The 16,707-nt window shown below is 42.4% G+C and overlaps 1 pseudogene; it reads right to left on the bottom strand.

Moving 5' to 3' along the window:
* Positions 1 to 3,531, bottom strand: part of LOC109462704 — a 65,738-nt pseudogene extending 62,207 nt beyond the window's left edge.
* Positions 3,532 to 16,707: the final 13,176 nt, after the last annotated feature.

The raw sequence follows: 16,707 nt of genomic DNA, 5'->3' as shown, positions 1-16,707 counted from the left end.
CCAACACCCCCCCCCCCACCTACCCTCAATGAATAGCGCCACATGTAAATTCCTCCATGATAAAAACCAGATGTTTGGGCGGAAAGACCATTGCGAGGCACATTTGGGGTTTACAAAATCTTCTATCTCGAAAGAACTTTCGAATTTCAACCCACAAATTACCTCTTCTCTCCAGGAATATAACATTAAGTGTGCATTTATAGATAGAGAATTTTACTATTTGTACAATATGCAAGCGCTTCTGTTGGGTTTGATTTCAAATTTTTAAGGAGACGACATAACCCCTTCTAGACCTACGCTGGCATGTCAACAACATTTTCTCACGATCTTTTACAACTTGGAGGGAAAACAAAACAAAACAAAATTTGCGTACTTGTGCTGCTCTCCATATACTCTAAAGTTGCTGCTGACAGAAACGTGTTTACATACAAGAAACCGTTACTTTTCGAGCAGTATAGAACATATACAAGCGGCACACACACACGTCGCTAGCGGCTAGCTAGTGAGAGACTCAGAGAGCGTAAAACAAACTTGTACGCGTTGTTTGCCTGTCCCATCGATAACTGTGGAGTAGACAAGCTCTTGGTACGTACCTGAGTTGTATGTAGGATGAAATCCCGACGATCTGAACCGAAAAAGGCTCGTAGAAAGACGACGAGAAACCCTCGATACTTTCTTCCACACAACGACACGTCTGGTGGACGGAGACACGGGGGTTAGCAGAATGAGCTCCGCAGAGATGGGATTCATAATGAGGCGAAGCGGAGGAGGGTTGTTGTCATCCGCGGAGTTCGAATTCTTGTGGCAGTTTTTGAAACTTTGCTAAGAGATTTCTGTCGAGAAGAATCCATGCATGAATCGTCTACCAAGTTCTAGTATTTATGCTGTGTATAGACAGCCGATCAGGGATTTGCTTAGTGGCTTTCCATTGAAGATTGAAAGATCAATCGGTGGCTGAGGACGATATGCGAAAAAAAAATCAGGCCTGTACCATTTCCCAAGAAATGCATTAAGTTATAGACGATGTGAGATTATCATATCTGAGTTTAAAAACAGGAGGTTGGTTTATCCGGGGGTGTCAACCTTCCACTCTGCGCATACCTTAGCTTGCAATTATCATAGCTACCACTAGGCGGCATTTATAGGGCCAACGGGGCGAAGTTTTAGTCGGCGTTCGTGTGTCTGTCTCTCTCTGTGCGTGCGTGCGCGTGCGTGCGTGCGTGCGTGTGAGTGCGTGCGTGCGTGCGTGTGTGTGTGTGTGTGTGTTTTACTTCTGTCTCGGGACATATGTTCCCAATGCGAGCAGTTACATTTTTTTTATACCGCGGCTTAATGCCCCGTCCTAAGGACTTCGACTCTTTCCAGTAGCGTGCAAGTCAATAAAACCACCAACATGAAAACTCCACAGAACTCCAAACGCGAAAAGATATACCCAGTAGTGACGACAATGACAAGTGTCTAGAAGGAATCTAGACACCAGCGTCGGTCTAGGAGGTGTTTCGTATGTCGTATGTCCAGCTTTTAATGTATAGAGAAGACGAGTATTCCGGTCTTCGATAGTAGCTGTGTTATGTGGAGTACGTAGATACATTACTTAAGACTATAAGAGTAAATACTAGGCGCTATAACAAGTACCTGTTGGTTGTATTGCTACAAAATGCAACACAATAGAATATCAGCAACAAACGTCTTTCTATACACTTACAACTACAAGCACTAATTCTATCACCGCAACCATTATTCAGAAACAAGAAACAAATACATGTAGTATACTAAATAAACTGATTCTATAAATATCTAAGTTACCAGAATAAACAATAGCATGCTACTATTGGATGGCATTCAATCTATAAAAACCACTATTTTCTTCTATAACAAAAGAACTTTAAACAAACGAATTTATGTTAGTTGGCTTGATATACTATATTTTACATTCCCCATATCAGTTATGTTATGCTATGGAATGCTACAAACCAGATGTACCGCATGTAGTATGACGTTCTAAAGAACAATACATTCTGTGAAAGGCAGTTAAGCAAACTTTACACAAGGTTTTAAAGTCACTGTTTAAAGTACATCATGAAGAGCTAATACATGGACTTTCCTTTACCAGTTTGATTTCCAATACTACTACTGAAAGTTAACAAGATCTTATGTAAAACTCGCCCTGAATACTCAACTTGCTCGTGGTGTTGTCCTATACAACATATGAACTTTCTAGCATGTCCTCAATCCAAGTATTTCTTTGATTTTTTTTCTTGTCTGGTTTCACATGATTCACCTTCTTGCACACAACAAATCGATCACTAAAGTTTACATGTGTTTCTTGTAATGACCCAGGTGACTTAACAGTCTGCTGCACTCCTCACACTTAGAGTTTCTTCCCTGTTTGATATGACTAGGCTCGCAACTCAAAACTGAGGTTTGTACTCCTCAGTCACACCTGTAGGGTTTCTCACAAGTGAGTCCGCATGTGTTTCCTCAAATAACACAGCACACTGATCTGCCTGCCGCACTCGTCACACATTTAGGGTTTTTCACCTGTGTGAGTCCGCATGTGAGAGTTTAGATGACCCCATTGACTGAACTGCCTGCTGCACTCTTCACATTTGTAGGGTTTTTCACCTGTGTGAGTCCGCATGTGGCTCTTCAGATTCCACAGCAGACTGAACTGCCTGCTGCACTCCTCACACCTGTATGGTTTCTCCCCTGTGTGAGTGCGCATGTGAGAGTTTAGACTACCCCATTGACTGAACTGCCTGCTGCACTCTTCACATTTGTAGGGTTTCTCCCCTGTGTGAGTCCGCATGTGTTTCTTAAGTTGACCCATCTCTCTGAACTGTCTGCTGCACTCCTCACACTTGTACGGTTTCTCACCTGTGTGAGTCCGCATGTGGCTCTTCAGATTACCAAGCTGACTGAACTGCCTGCTGCACCCCTCACACCTATAGGGTCTCTCACTTGTATGAGTCCGCATGTGTTTCTTCAGATTTCCCAGCACACTGAACTGCCTGCTGCACTCCTCACACCTGTAGGGTTTCTCACCTGTGCGAGTCCGCATGTGAGACTTAAGATGACTAAGCTCTCTAAACTGCTTGCCACAATCCTCACACTTGTACGGTTTTTCCCCACTGTGAGTCCGCATGTGTTTCTTAAGATGACCCAGATCTCTGAACTGTCTGCTGCATTCCTCACACCTGTACGGTTTCTCACCTGTATGAGTCCGCATGTGGGTCTTCAGATTTGCCAGCACACTGAACTGCCTGCTGCACTCCTCACACTTGTAGGGTTTCTCCCTTGTGTGAGTACGCATGTGCCTTTTCAGATCACCCAGCTGACTGAACTGCTTGCTGCACTCCTCACACCTGTAGGGTTTCTCACCTGTGTGAGTCCGCATGTGTGTCTTGAGATGACACAGATGACTGAACTGCTTGCTGCACTCCTCACATCTGCACGTTTTTGTGGAAGATCTCCCATCCGATCCTCTTTTGATGCCATCAGAGCCACCGCTGTTTGTTGCCATGGTAACAAAAGCTGTGTAGTCCTGGAGTATGAAGATGAACAACATTTAATTTCAACAGTTTCTGTTTCCTCAGAACTATCAGGACCAAGAAACTATCCAACAGTTCAGCAATGTATCATGGAAGTTCATCTGTGTGGCAGTAATTATAGTAAAACGTTGAACTTAGTATAAGGATAAAATTTCCAGCGACCACTGTGGCCTTCATCAGGATAATTAATGAACAATCACTTTACAACGTGATCTCACGAGAGTTACAGTTACAAACACGTGACCCTATTCACACGAGACGTTACTAGCTGATAGGTGAAATGAGCAATTGATCAAAAGTGCCAGGGAGTTTATATCGTCCACCATCTCTATTAAGTGAAGGCTGAAGTGCTCTGATATATATGGCCTCCTTAATGCCTCTTAAAAATAGTCATGTTCAGTGTCCAGTATTCTGACTTTGTTGAGTTCAGAAATTTGCATAGAGAAAAGCAAGGAGGGTTGGTGCTTGAAGAGTTGTTGCTTGCTGTGATAGTTTTGACACCATCATTTTGTTTGAACCTTTAGTTATGAAAAACTCAACTTATGTAACTTCTCCCCAAACATAACAGCTATCAATCATGCAAAAATCAGTTCCGTAGCTTGTCTAGAATACAGGAAAACTCAACATTCTATTGCGAAGTGCTAATAAAAAAAACAATCATTTCTTCCATGGGACAAAACCTAACTTCATACAAAATTTCATGACAATCCATCCAAAGCCTCTTTGATATATACTGTTAAACCAGTACAAACACAACTTTAAAAATCTAACATCCTTGACCTTAATTAAGTAAATAATTATATGTTCTTACCAGCAAAATATCTTTTGTACAGTCAAGTCTTGAACCGCTACACCTGAGTACTGATGTCTGGAAGAACACAGGTAAATCCTTGAGAACTGTTTTCCCTTTCAGCAGGGCAGGCAGGACTATGTAATCCTGTTTTTCCCTTTCAGCACTACTGGACTATGGAATCCTGTTTTTCCTTTCAGCACTACTGGACTATGGAATCCTGTTTTTCCCTTTCAGCACTACTGGACTATGGAATCCTGTTTTCTTTTCAGCACTACTGGACTATGGAATCCTGTTTCCCCTCCAGCACTACTGGCCAATGGTATCCTGTTTTCCTTTCAGCACTACTGGACTATGGAATCCTGTTTTTCCTTTCAGCACTACTGGACTATGGAATCCTGTTTTCCCTTCAGCACTACTGGACTATGGAATCCTGTTTTCCTTTCAGCTGGGCAGGCAGGACTGGAATCCTTATTTCCCTTTCAGCACTACTGGACTGTGGAATCCTGTTTTTCCTTTCAGCAGTACTGGACTATGGAATCCTGTTTTCCTTTCAGCACTACTGGACTATGGAATCCTGTTTTCCTTTCAGCAGGGCAGGCAGGACTATTCAATCCTGTTTTCCCTTCACCAGTACTGGACTATGGAATCCGGATTTCCCTTTCAGCACTACTAGACTATGGAATTCTGTAGAAAACGGAAAACAAAAAGATGTGATTTGAAAGTCTGCATTTCCTTCAAATATCATTTCACTAGACGACAAAGCTTCCGTTTAGATACTTATTGAATCACCCCTCAACACCCCACCCCCCCACCTACCCTCAATGAATAGTGCCACATGTAAATTCCTCCATGATAAAAACCAGATGTTTGGGCGGAAAGGCCATTGCGAGGCACATTTGGGGTTTGCAAAATCTTTTATCTCGAAAGAACTTCCGAATTTCAACCCACAAAGTACCTCTTCTCTCCAGGAATATAACATTAAGTGTGCATTTATAGATAGAGGATTTTACTATTTGTACAATATGCAAGCACTTCTGTTGGGTTTGATTTCAAATTTTTAAGGAGACGACATAACCCCTTCTAGACCTTCACTGACATGTCAACAACATTTTCTCACGATCTGTTACAACTTGGAGGGAAAACAAAACAAAACAAAGTTTGCGTACTTGTGCTGCTCTCCATATACTCTAAAGTTGCTGCTGACAGAAACGTGTTTACATACAAGAAACCGTTACTTTTCGAGCAGTATAGAACTCACAAGCGGCACACCTACACACGTCGCTAGCGGCTAGCTAGTGAGAGACTCAGAGAGCGTAAAACAAACTTTTACGTGTTATTTTCCTGTCCCATCGATAACTGTAAAGTAGACAAGCTCTTGGTACTTACCTGAGTTGTATGTAGGATGAAATTCCGACGATCTGAACCGAAAAAGGCCCGTAGAAAGACGACGAGAAACCCTCGATACTTTCTTCCACACAACGACACGTCTGGTGGACGGAGACACGGGGGTTAGCAGAATGAGCTCCGCGGAGATGGAATTCATAATAAGGCGAAGCGGAGGAGGGTTGGTGTCATCCGCGGAGTTCGAATTCTTGTGGCAGTTTTTGAAACTTTGTTAAGTCTTAGAGATTTCTTTCGAGAAGAATCCATGCATGAATCGTCTACTAAGTTCTAGCATTTATGCTGTGTAGATACAACTGTTCAGGGATTTGCTTTAGTGGCTTTCGATGGAAAGATCAATCGGTGGCCGAGGACGATATGCGAAAAAAATCAGGCCTGTACCATTTCCCAAGAAATGTATTAAGGTGAGATTATCATCTAATTTCAACAACTTTGGAAGACAGGAGCTTGATTCATTCAAGGGGGGCCAACCAAATATGATGTTCTAGCTCAAGCTGTTTAGGCGCTATTTGAGATTAAAGTTGGCGCGGGCTTCAAAATACCACTCGGTCTGAATAGGGTTGCTTTTTTTCTTTTCTTCACCAAAAAATAGGAAAAGGTCAACATGTATGATTTTTGTACGTAATGTGGACTCAGAGGCTCCCACATCAATTTGCAAAACAATTGAGCTGGTAAAATGTTGATAATTTCTAAAAAAAATTAGCAAAAAAACTATTCTGGGGTCCGCGCGGACCCCAGGTGTACAGATTAATCAGTCCGGGAAGGTGTACTGTTGAGGGTTGATGGTTATGTTTTAGTCTCGTTCGTCTCTCTCTCTCTCTCTCTCTCTGTATGTGTGTGTGCGTGTCACAGTGTGCGTGTCACTGAGTGTGTGTTTGTGTGTGCGTGCGTACGCGCGCGTGTGTATGTGTGTGTGTGTGTGTTAGTGTGCGCGTGTGTGTGTATTTGTGCGTGCGTCACAGTGTGTGTGCGTGGGCGCACGCGCGCGCGCGTGTGTGTGTTGTTTACTTCTGTCTCGGGACATATGTTCCCAATGAGAGCAGTAACATTATACGTACCGCGGATTAATGTCCCGTCCTAAGGACTTCGACTCTTTCCAGTAGCGTGCAAGTCAATAAAACCACCAGCATGAAAACTCCACAGTGCTCCAAAGCCGAAAAGATATACCCAGTTGTGGCGACAATAACAAGCTTCATGACTTTGTCGGAAAACTTCAGTACTCGTGTAACGTGTGTTTCTGTACTCCAATTTACCTATCACACATCCTTCGGTTTACATACCAGCAAAATAGAAGTCAAACTATATATACAGCAGCACATCTCTGACAACCCAAACTCATACATAACGAAGGTATGAGGTCATCGACCTCTTTTTGCAATATAATACAATGTAACTTATATAATATAGACAAAGTAGCCTTTAAAATCGTCCCTCCGCGGCATATTACTCGCGTCGCTCACAGAAAAAAAACAAGAAGCCATAGGTGACAATCCTCCGTGAAGTTTTATATATTTCAACAAAATCCCAAGCGTCAACGCCAGACCTACTGTGCAGACATTATAAGTAGGCAACGGTTAATACAATGAGGGCGCGTCACAAGCATAAAACATACAAAGAGCTAAATCCATTACTGCTCCCAGGGCGTGTAAAGATACTGTGCTTCAAGTTCGAAGTTCCTTTTAATTACACACACACAATCATTGCATTCACATAAAGATCGGACTATCATGGTCGTGTCTAGTAACAAAGACAGCCCCACCGTCTTACCGTGCCTGTACCTAATCAGTTAAGCGCGCCTGGAACAGGCCAAATTCCAGCAACAGTTGCGGTAAGCACCGCGAGTGTTACTACCGCCGGCCAGATAACCAGGATATCTGCTTATAGTACCTCTGCTACCAGACAACTGCCTAAACCTACGGCCTATTCCACAGGATTGTAAAAGTAGGGATGTTTCTAAAATATGCATTTACTTCAATATCAAAACAGCTACGGTAAAAATAAAAAGACGTGCATCATCCCGGACATAATGCCACACCACATGCGAAATTACACAGAAATGCGACGTACCTAAGAATGCGTTTTGGCTGCGAACATCTTCCAAAAAACTTGGCATCTCTTAAGCATGGGCAAAAACATCTGGAACCACTTATCAAAACCACCCCGTATCTGCATGAAGTTCCACCCCCCACTGCTATTCCAAACAACGCGTTTTTCTGGACCATTCCAATTCGCCTCGTAATTGTAGGGGTGCGTCTGCAATATTACATTGACCGCGAAAGCAGCAACGGCAAAAATACACATTCGTGCATCAACACGGGCATGCCCGCAGACGGCGTATAAAATTGCGTGCCGATTACACAAAGAGAACCCAGTGTTTTGACTGCGAACATGAAAAATCAGCCGATCACAACACTCCGTTCGGAGGTCCTGACCTCCTTCACGGAGTAATAACGCCCAACAAGTCTGCAATTCGAAGGAGGCTATAGACCAAGGACGTTATATACAAGGATGAAATGCGAATTTCAAGGTAGATACTTCACAAGACAGCGTTTTCTCCACATGAAAGCAACAAATGAAATAGTATAATCATGTTGTAACAAGGTCTGCATTGAAAATGACACGAGCGGTGACAGAGAAAACATTAAGACATCAATTGTTTCAATATATACGTTTACACTAAGTCTTATACGATATATAACGATATGCTACGTTATACTTACATGTACTCACAAATGTTGCTCTTCTGAGACATAACCAACTTAAATGTCATCAGACAACTTCTAGAATCATGCTGCTGAACCATCATCATCATCATAGACAAATGATAAAGATCATAAACAGACCGGTATCGTAAACATAACGAAACTCCTAAACATCGTAAACAGTAACAGTAAACGTAACAGTAAACATCGTAAACAGTTGTGATTGGTACGTTCCACGGACCCGGCACTTCATTTTGTTGTTCCATGACGTAAAAACAAACAAATCGTTCTATGACGTGTGAAAGAACGTGGAACATGACAACCGGTTTTGTTTTGTGCCGTTCAAACGATGTCGCTGCAACGCCACGTTCTATCAAACACGGAAACACGGTTTTCACACTGCTCTACAAACATCGGGAGGTTTATTTACAGTTGTAGTCAACTTGTGTGTAACAATATCCTAACTTTCATATCACGAGTGATACTGTGGACGGAGAGGGACGTTCCGATCTTCAGTTGAAGGTGTTTTTCATTTGGAGCATCCCGCGTACTTCCCTTCTTGTACGTCGAGTCGAGTCGTCGGTCAGGTAAGAACTACAAAATTTCACTTTTGGGGCCGTTGATTGAAACATCTGTGGATTAAACAACGGCCTTGTGCGCGTTTGCCTGTGTGTTTGTGTGTATGCGTGTGCGTACGTGTGTATGTATGTGTGCATGTTTGTATTTGTGTGTGTGCGTGTATACCTGTATCGGTATAGCCGGTATAACAGCGCTAGCCCTTCGGCAACACCAGCTTCGTGTGTGTGTGTGTGTGTGTGTGTGTGTGTGTGTGTGTGTGTCTACTTTTGCTTTGAACGTACTCGATGTATGTTTGGTGTGGTTACCCCTTCTTCTGGTAGATTGTTTTGCGAAGAATCCAAGGGGTTGATGATATTTATGAAGAAATATAATCTACTGTTGCTTCTGGTGGTCGTTTCTGTTACTCTCGGGTTGTGTTCTTTGGTTCCAGTTTATATACTTTAAAATGTTGTTGTTAACATTCCATAAATACATAGCCTTTCGTTTTCCCAACACCTATTCGCATACAAAATATAATCACGATCTAGATCTCACAACAACTTCTTCTGTCTTATCATTAACAAACAAGCAAACGGTATCCCCTGAACGGTGTTACCCGCCCGCGCGGCGGTTTTCCTGTGGCACCTTCAGTAGGTGCCACAGAAGAATGACGCGCGGCGCCGCGCGTCTGTGGCGTAGGTTGTTTACACGCTAAAAAATCTGTTGTTTACACGCTAAAAAATCTGTCGCACAAAACGCGCAGTGCGGCTCAGCGCGCGCGCGTCGTTTGACGCCCAACACATATAAACGACGCACGTGTAAACCGGACCGAAGCATAATGTTGCGGATTATCCAGTGCCTTGTAGTTGTATACACTGCTGTGTGTATGTATGGTGTGTGTGTGTGTGTGTGTGTGTCTTTGTGTGTGTGTCTTTGTGTGTGTGTATGTATGTGTGTGTGTTTGTGTGTGTGTGTACATGTATGGTGTCTCTGTTTGTGTGTGTGAGTGTATGGTGTGTGTGTGTCACAGTGTGTGTGTGTGTGTGTGTGTGTGTGTGTGTGTGTGTTTGACACAGTGTAAGGCCACACCGTCTTAATTTTATGGATGACATCCGCGCGCGCATTGATTTTCGTCTCTTCTAAAAAAAAAAAAAGATCACGTCCTCCGAGGCTGTGGCCTGGTTTTAGGCCTGGGTAGTCCATGGTAGTTAGCGACAATACCGGGCGGCACACAGGCTACCGAAGCTCCACGACTCAAGAACGCAGTGCATACGTACAGTGTCGATTCATAAGTTCCGCAAAAAGTCAGTATGTGCCAGCCTGCCGTATACGTCACTATGAACTGCTGCAAATTGGCAATGCCAGCTTTGTATTCTTGTGGTTTAGTACCATTTTTATTTTTGGTCGGAATTTTTTTCATTCGCCCACGCGCACTAGTTTGGGGGTCTTCAGAGGATGTCAGTCATAAAATTAAGTCGGTGTGGCCTAAGTGTGTGTAATGTTGCTGTTTAGTCCTTTAATTCAAGCACCTGGCCTGTATTTACACATAAATAAAGGACAATGAAGAAAGATACAAAAACAACCCCACCTCGGCAGCGACAATGACTGCTACGCTTACATGGTGCACCTTGTTCTAGTACATGACTTTGTTGTTCCATGACGTAACAACGAACAAATTGTTCTATGACGTAACAAAGAACGTAGAACATGACAACCGGTTTTGTTTTGTGCCGTTCGAACGATGTCGCTGCAACGCCACGTTCTATCAAACACGAAAACACGGTTTTCACCCTGCTCTACAAACATCGGGAGGTTTGTTTACAGTTCTAGTCAACTTGAGTACGATAATATTCCAACTTTTAGTATCATAATTGATATTGTGGACACAGAAGGGCGTTTCGATCTTCATTGCGGGTACGTTTCGTCTGGAGCAAGAGGAACATCCCGCATACATCCTTTGTTTGAGACAGTCGAGACTTCGGTAAGGTAGGAACTACAAACTTACATTTTGCACCGCTTTTAATTTCATTGAAATCTCCGATGACTCCCCATAGCCTTGTGGGTATATACACCGCAGGGTGTCTGTTTCGTTGTTTGATTGTTAATGTGTGCGTGTTTGAGTGTGTGTGTGTGTGTGCGTACGTGTGTGTGTATGTGTTTCCATGTGTTAATGGGGGGGGTGAGTGTGTGTGTGTGTGTGTGTATATGTGTGTGTCACTGTGTGTGTGTGTGTGTGTTTATGTGTTCTTTTGTGTGCGTGTGCTTGTGTGTGTTTGAGTGTATGTTTGTACATGTGTGTTTGTGTGTGTGTGTGTGTGTGTACGTGTTTGAGTGTATGTGTGTGTGTTTGTGTGTGTTTGTGTGTTTGTGTGTATGTGTGTTTGAGTGTGCGCGTTTGTAGATTATACAAATAAGTGTCCATGGTCTTGATGACAAAAAATAATGTAATGTTGCTTCTGGCGGTCAGTTTACTATTACACGTAAATTAGGTTCCTTGGTGCTAGACGCTGTTTTTACTTCATTTATCTTGTTATCATACTTTATCATACTTAGATGTGTGTATCATTGTTTTCATCTTATGTCCATATCAATGTTTCATACACATGTCTTTATATAAACTTTTATATCTCCGCAACGAGTTTCCACATGGGATTTTTTTGTAATTATATACGAGGATAAGATTAGATCTGACCTTTAAACCATATATGGCCGCCGATCACGTTATCATCGGAAGAGTTATGGTTGTTTTCTCTCTGGCTCGTCTTCTTTTAATTTGTGTGGAATGGAGAAGAAATCTACACATCATCGTCGGTCTAGAAAGTGTTCCATATGTCGTCTACATGTACCTGTGAAGGGACATCCATGACCGAGTGGTCCAGGGAAATGACCGTCAGATGAGTATTCTCCGTCTGAAGGACACAATTCGACACCTCAGGAAGGATAGCATGGTGACCGTGTATGGTCAGAATGGACATCGCGAAAGTCAGAAGAATCAACACCCGGGCGGCCCAGGACTTTACCGGTCAAGAATACATTCCTACCTGCCTCCAGGGCGGCTGACGGGAACCAGTATTTGACTCGAGAGGGATCAGAGGAAGCAACAAGAAGTTATTTTGTATGGAGGAGCTTACGTGTGGAGAAGAAGAGGAGTATTCCGATCTTCAATAACAGCTTAGTTTTGTGTGAAGAAGAAGAGGAGTATTCCGATCTTCAATAGCAGCTGTGTTATGTGTGGAGAAGAAGAGGAGTATTCCGATCTTCAATAGCAGCTGTGTTATGTGTGGAGAAGAAGAGGGGTATTCCTATCTTCAATTGCTGCTGTGTTATGTGTCGAGTAAAAGAGGAGTATTCCTATCTTCAATTGCTGCTGTGTTATGTGTGGAAAAGAATAGGAGTATTCCGATCTTCAATAGCAGCTGTGTTATGTGTGGAGAAGAAGAGGAGTGTTCCTATCTTCAACTGCTGCTGTGTCATGTTTGGAGAAGAAGAGGAGTATTCCGATCTTCAATAGTAGCTGTGTTATGTGTGGAGAAGAAGAGGAGTGTTCCGATCTTCAATAGCAGCTGTGTTATGTGTGGAGAAGAAGAGGAGTATTCCGATCTTCAATAGTGTTATTATGTGTGGAGAAGAAGAGGAGTATTCCGATCTTCAATAGCAGCTGTGTTATGTGTGGAGAAGAAGAGGAGTATTCCGATCTTCAATAGCAGCTGTGTTATGTGTGGAGAAGAAGAGGAGTATTCCGATCTTCAATAGTAGCTGTGTTATGTGTGGAGAAGAAGAGGAGTATTCCGATCTTCAATAGCAGCTGTGTTATGTGTGGAGAAGAAGAGGAGTATTCCGATCTTCAATAGCATCTGTGTTATGTGTGGAGAAGAAGAGGAGTATTCCGATCTTCAATAGCAGTTTCATTTTGTGTGGAGAAGAAGAGGAGTATTCCGATCTTTAATAGCAGCTGTGTTATGTGTGGAGAAGAAGAGGAGTATTCCGATCTTCAATAGCAGCTGTGTTATGTGTGGAGAAGAAGAGGAGCATTCCGATCTTCAATAGCAGCTGTGTTATGTGTGGAGAAGAAGAGGAGTATTCCGATCTTCAATAGCAGCTGTGTTATGTGTGGAGAAGAAGAGGAGTATTCCGATCTTCAACAGCAGCTTTAGTTTGTTTGGAGAAGAAGAGGAGTATTCCGATCTTCAACAGCAGCTGTGTTATGTGTGGAGAAGAAGAGGAGTATTCCGATCTTCAATAGCAGCTTTATTTTTGTGTGGAGAAGAAGAGGAGTACTCCGATCTTCAATAGCAGCTTTATTTTTGTTTGGAGAAGAAGAGGAGTATTCCGATCTTCAATAGCAGCTTTATTTTTGGGTGGAGAAGAAGAGAGGTATTCCGATCTTCAATAGCAGTTTTTTTCTTTGGAGAAGAAGAGGAGTATTCCCGATCTTCAATAGCAGCTGTGTTATGTGTGGAGAAGAAGAGAAGTATTCCGATCTTCAATAGCAGCTTTATTTTGTTTGGAGAAGAAGAGGAGTATCCCGATCTTCAATAGCAGCTGTGTTATGTATGGAGAAGAAGAGGAGTATTCCGATGTTCAATAGCAGTTGTGTTATGTGTGGAGAAGAAGAGGAGCATCCCGATCTTCAATAGCAGCAGTGTTATGTGTGAAGAAGAAGAGGAGTATTCCGATCTTCAATAGCAGCTTTTTTCTGTTTGGAAAAGAAGAGTAGCATTCCAATCTTCATTGGCAGCAGTGTTATGTGTGAAGAAGAAGAGGAGTATTCCGATCTTCAATAGCAGCTTTTTTTCTTGTTTGGAGAAGAAGAGGAGTATTCCGATCTTCAATAGCAGCTGTGTTATGTGTGGAGAAGAAGAGGAGCATCCCGATCTTCAGTAGCAGCTGTGTTATGTGTGGAGAAGAAGAACAGTATTCCGATCTTCAGTAGCAGCTGTGTTATGTGTGGAGAAGAAGAGGAGTATTCCGATCTTCAATAGCAGCAGTGGTATGTGTGGAGAAGAAGAGGAGCATTCGATCTTCAATATCAGCGTTGTTATGTGTGGAGAAGAAGAGGAGTATTCCGATCTTCAATAGCAGCAGTGTTATGTGTGGAGAAGATGAGGAATATTCCGATCTTCAATAGCAGTTTCATTTTGTGTGGAGAAGAAGAGGAGTATTCCGATCTTTAATAGCAGCTGTGTTATGTGTGGAAAAGAGGAGTATTCCGATCTTCAATAACAGCTGTGTTATGTGTGGAGAAGAAGAGGAGTATTCCGATCTTCAATAGCAGCAGTGTTATGTGTGGAGAAGAAGAGGAGTATTCCGATCTTCAATAGCAGTTGTGTTATATGTGGAGAAGAAGAGGAGTATTCCAATCTATAATAGCAGCTGTTTCATGTATGGAGAAGAAGAGGAGTATTCCGATCTTCAATAGCAGCTGTGTTATGTGTGAAGAAGAGGAGTATTCCGGTCTTCAATAGCAGCTGTGTTATGTGTGGTGAAGAAGAAGAGTATTCCGATCTTCAATAGCAGCTCTTGTATGTGTGGAGAAGAAGATGAGTATTCCGATCTTCAATAGCAGTTGTGTAATGTGTGGAGAAGAAGAGGAGTATTCCGATCTTCAATAGCAGCTGTGTTATGTGTGGAGAAGAAGAGGAGTATTCCGATCTTCAATAGCAGCTGTGTTATGTGTGGAGAAGAAGAAGAGTATTCCGATCTTCAATAGCAGCTGTGTTATGTGTGGTGAAGAAGAAGAGTATTCCGATCTTCAATAGCAGCTCTTGTATGTGTGGAGAAGAAGATGAGTATTCCGATCTTCAATAGCTCAGTTGTGTAATGTGTGGAGAATAAGAGGAGTATTCCGATCTTCAATAGCAGCTGTGTTATGTGTGGAGAAGAAGAGGAGTATTCCGATCTTCAATAGCAGCTGTGTTATGTGTGGAGAAGAAGAGGGAGTATTTCCCGATCTTCAATATCAGTCTGTGGTTATGTGTGGAGAAGAAGAGGAGTATTCCGATCTTCAATAGCAGCTGTGTTATGTGTGGAGAAGAAGAGGAGTATTCCGATCTTCAATAGCAGCTGTGTTATGTGTGGAGAAGAAGAGGAGTATTCCGATCTTCAATAGCAGCTTTTTTTGTTTGGAGAAGAAGAGGAGTATTCCGATCTTCATTTGCAGCTGTGTTATGTGTGGAGAAGAGGAGCATTCCGATCTTCAATTGCAGCTTTTTTTTTGTCTGCCGAAGAAGAGGAGTATTCCGATCTTTAACAGCAGCTTTTTTTTTGTTTGAACAAGAGGAGTATTCCGATCTTCAATAGCAGCTTTTTGTTTGTTTGAAGAAGAGGAGTATTCCGATCTTCAATAGCAGCTTTGTTATGTGTGGAGAAGAAGAGGAGTATTCCGATCTTCAATAGCAGCTGTGTCATGTGTGGAGAAGAGGAGCATCCCGATCTTCAATAGCAGCTGTGTTTTGTGTGGAGAAGAAGAGGAGTATTCCGATCTTCAGTAGCAGCTGTGTTATGTGTGGAGAAGAAGAAGAGTATTCCGATCTTCAATAGCAGCTGTGTTATGTGTGGAGAAGAAGAGGAGTATTCCGATCTTCAGTAGCAGCTGTGTTATGTGTGGAGAAGAAGGGGAGTATTCCGATCTTCAGTAGCAGCTGTGTTATGTGTGGAGAAGAAGAAGAGTATTCCGGTCTTCAATAGCAGCTGTGTTATGTGTGGTGAAGAAGAGGAGTATTCCGATCTTCAATAGTGTTGTTTTGTGTGGAGAAGAAGAGGAGTATTCCGATCTTCAATATCTGCTGTGTTATGTGTGGAGAAGAAGAGGAGTATTCCGATCTTCAATATCTGCTGTGTTATGTGTGGAGAAGAAGAGGAGTATTCCGATCTTCAATAGTATCTGTGTTATAGGTGGAGAAGAAGAGGAGTATTCCGATTTTCAATAACATCTGTGTTATGTGTGGAGAAGAAGAGGAGTATTCCGATCTTCAATAGTCGCTGTGTTATATGTGGAGAAGAAGAGGATTATTCCGATCTTCAATAGTAGCTGTGTTATATGTGGAGAAGAAGAGGAGTATTCCGATCTTCAATAGCAGCTGTGTTATGTGTGGAGAAGAAGAGGGTATTCTGATCTTCAATAGCAGTTGTGTCATGTGTGGAGAAGAAGAGGAGTATTTCGATCTTCAATAGCAGCTTTTTTTGTTTGGAGAAGAAGAGGAGTATCCAAATCTTCAGTATCAGCTGTGTTATGTGTGGGGAAGAAGAGGAGTATTTCGATCTTTAACAGCAGTTTTTTTTTGTTTGGAGAAGAAGAGGAGTATCCAAATCTTCAGTAGCAGCTGTGTTATGTGTGGAGAAGAAGAGGAGTATTCCGATCTTCAATAGCAGCTGTGTTATGTGTGGAGAAGAAGAGGAGTATTCCGATCTCAATAGCAGCTTTTTTGTTTAGAGAAGAAGAGGAGTATCCAAATCTTCAGTAGCAGCTGTGTTATGTGTGGAGAAGAAGAGGAGTATTCCGATCTTCAAAAGCAGCTTTTTTGTTTGGAGAAGAAGAGGAGTATCTAAATCTTCAGTAGCAGCCATTTTTTGGTGGAGAAGAGGAGTATTCCGATCTTCAATAGCAGCTGTGTTATGTGTGGAGAAGAAGAGGAGTATTCCGATCTTCAATAGCAGCTATGTTTTGTGTGGTGAAGAAGAGGAGTATTCCGATCTTCAATAG

This window comes from Branchiostoma belcheri, unplaced genomic scaffold (assembly GCF_001625305.1).
Source record: "Branchiostoma belcheri isolate BF01 breed outbred unplaced genomic scaffold, Haploidv18h27 scaffold12, whole genome shotgun sequence".
NCBI classification, from domain to species: domain Eukaryota; kingdom Metazoa; phylum Chordata; class Leptocardii; order Amphioxiformes; family Branchiostomatidae; genus Branchiostoma; species Branchiostoma belcheri.
The sequence above is the reverse complement of the archived record's forward strand: the minus strand, read 5'-3'. Positions and strand labels throughout refer to the sequence as shown.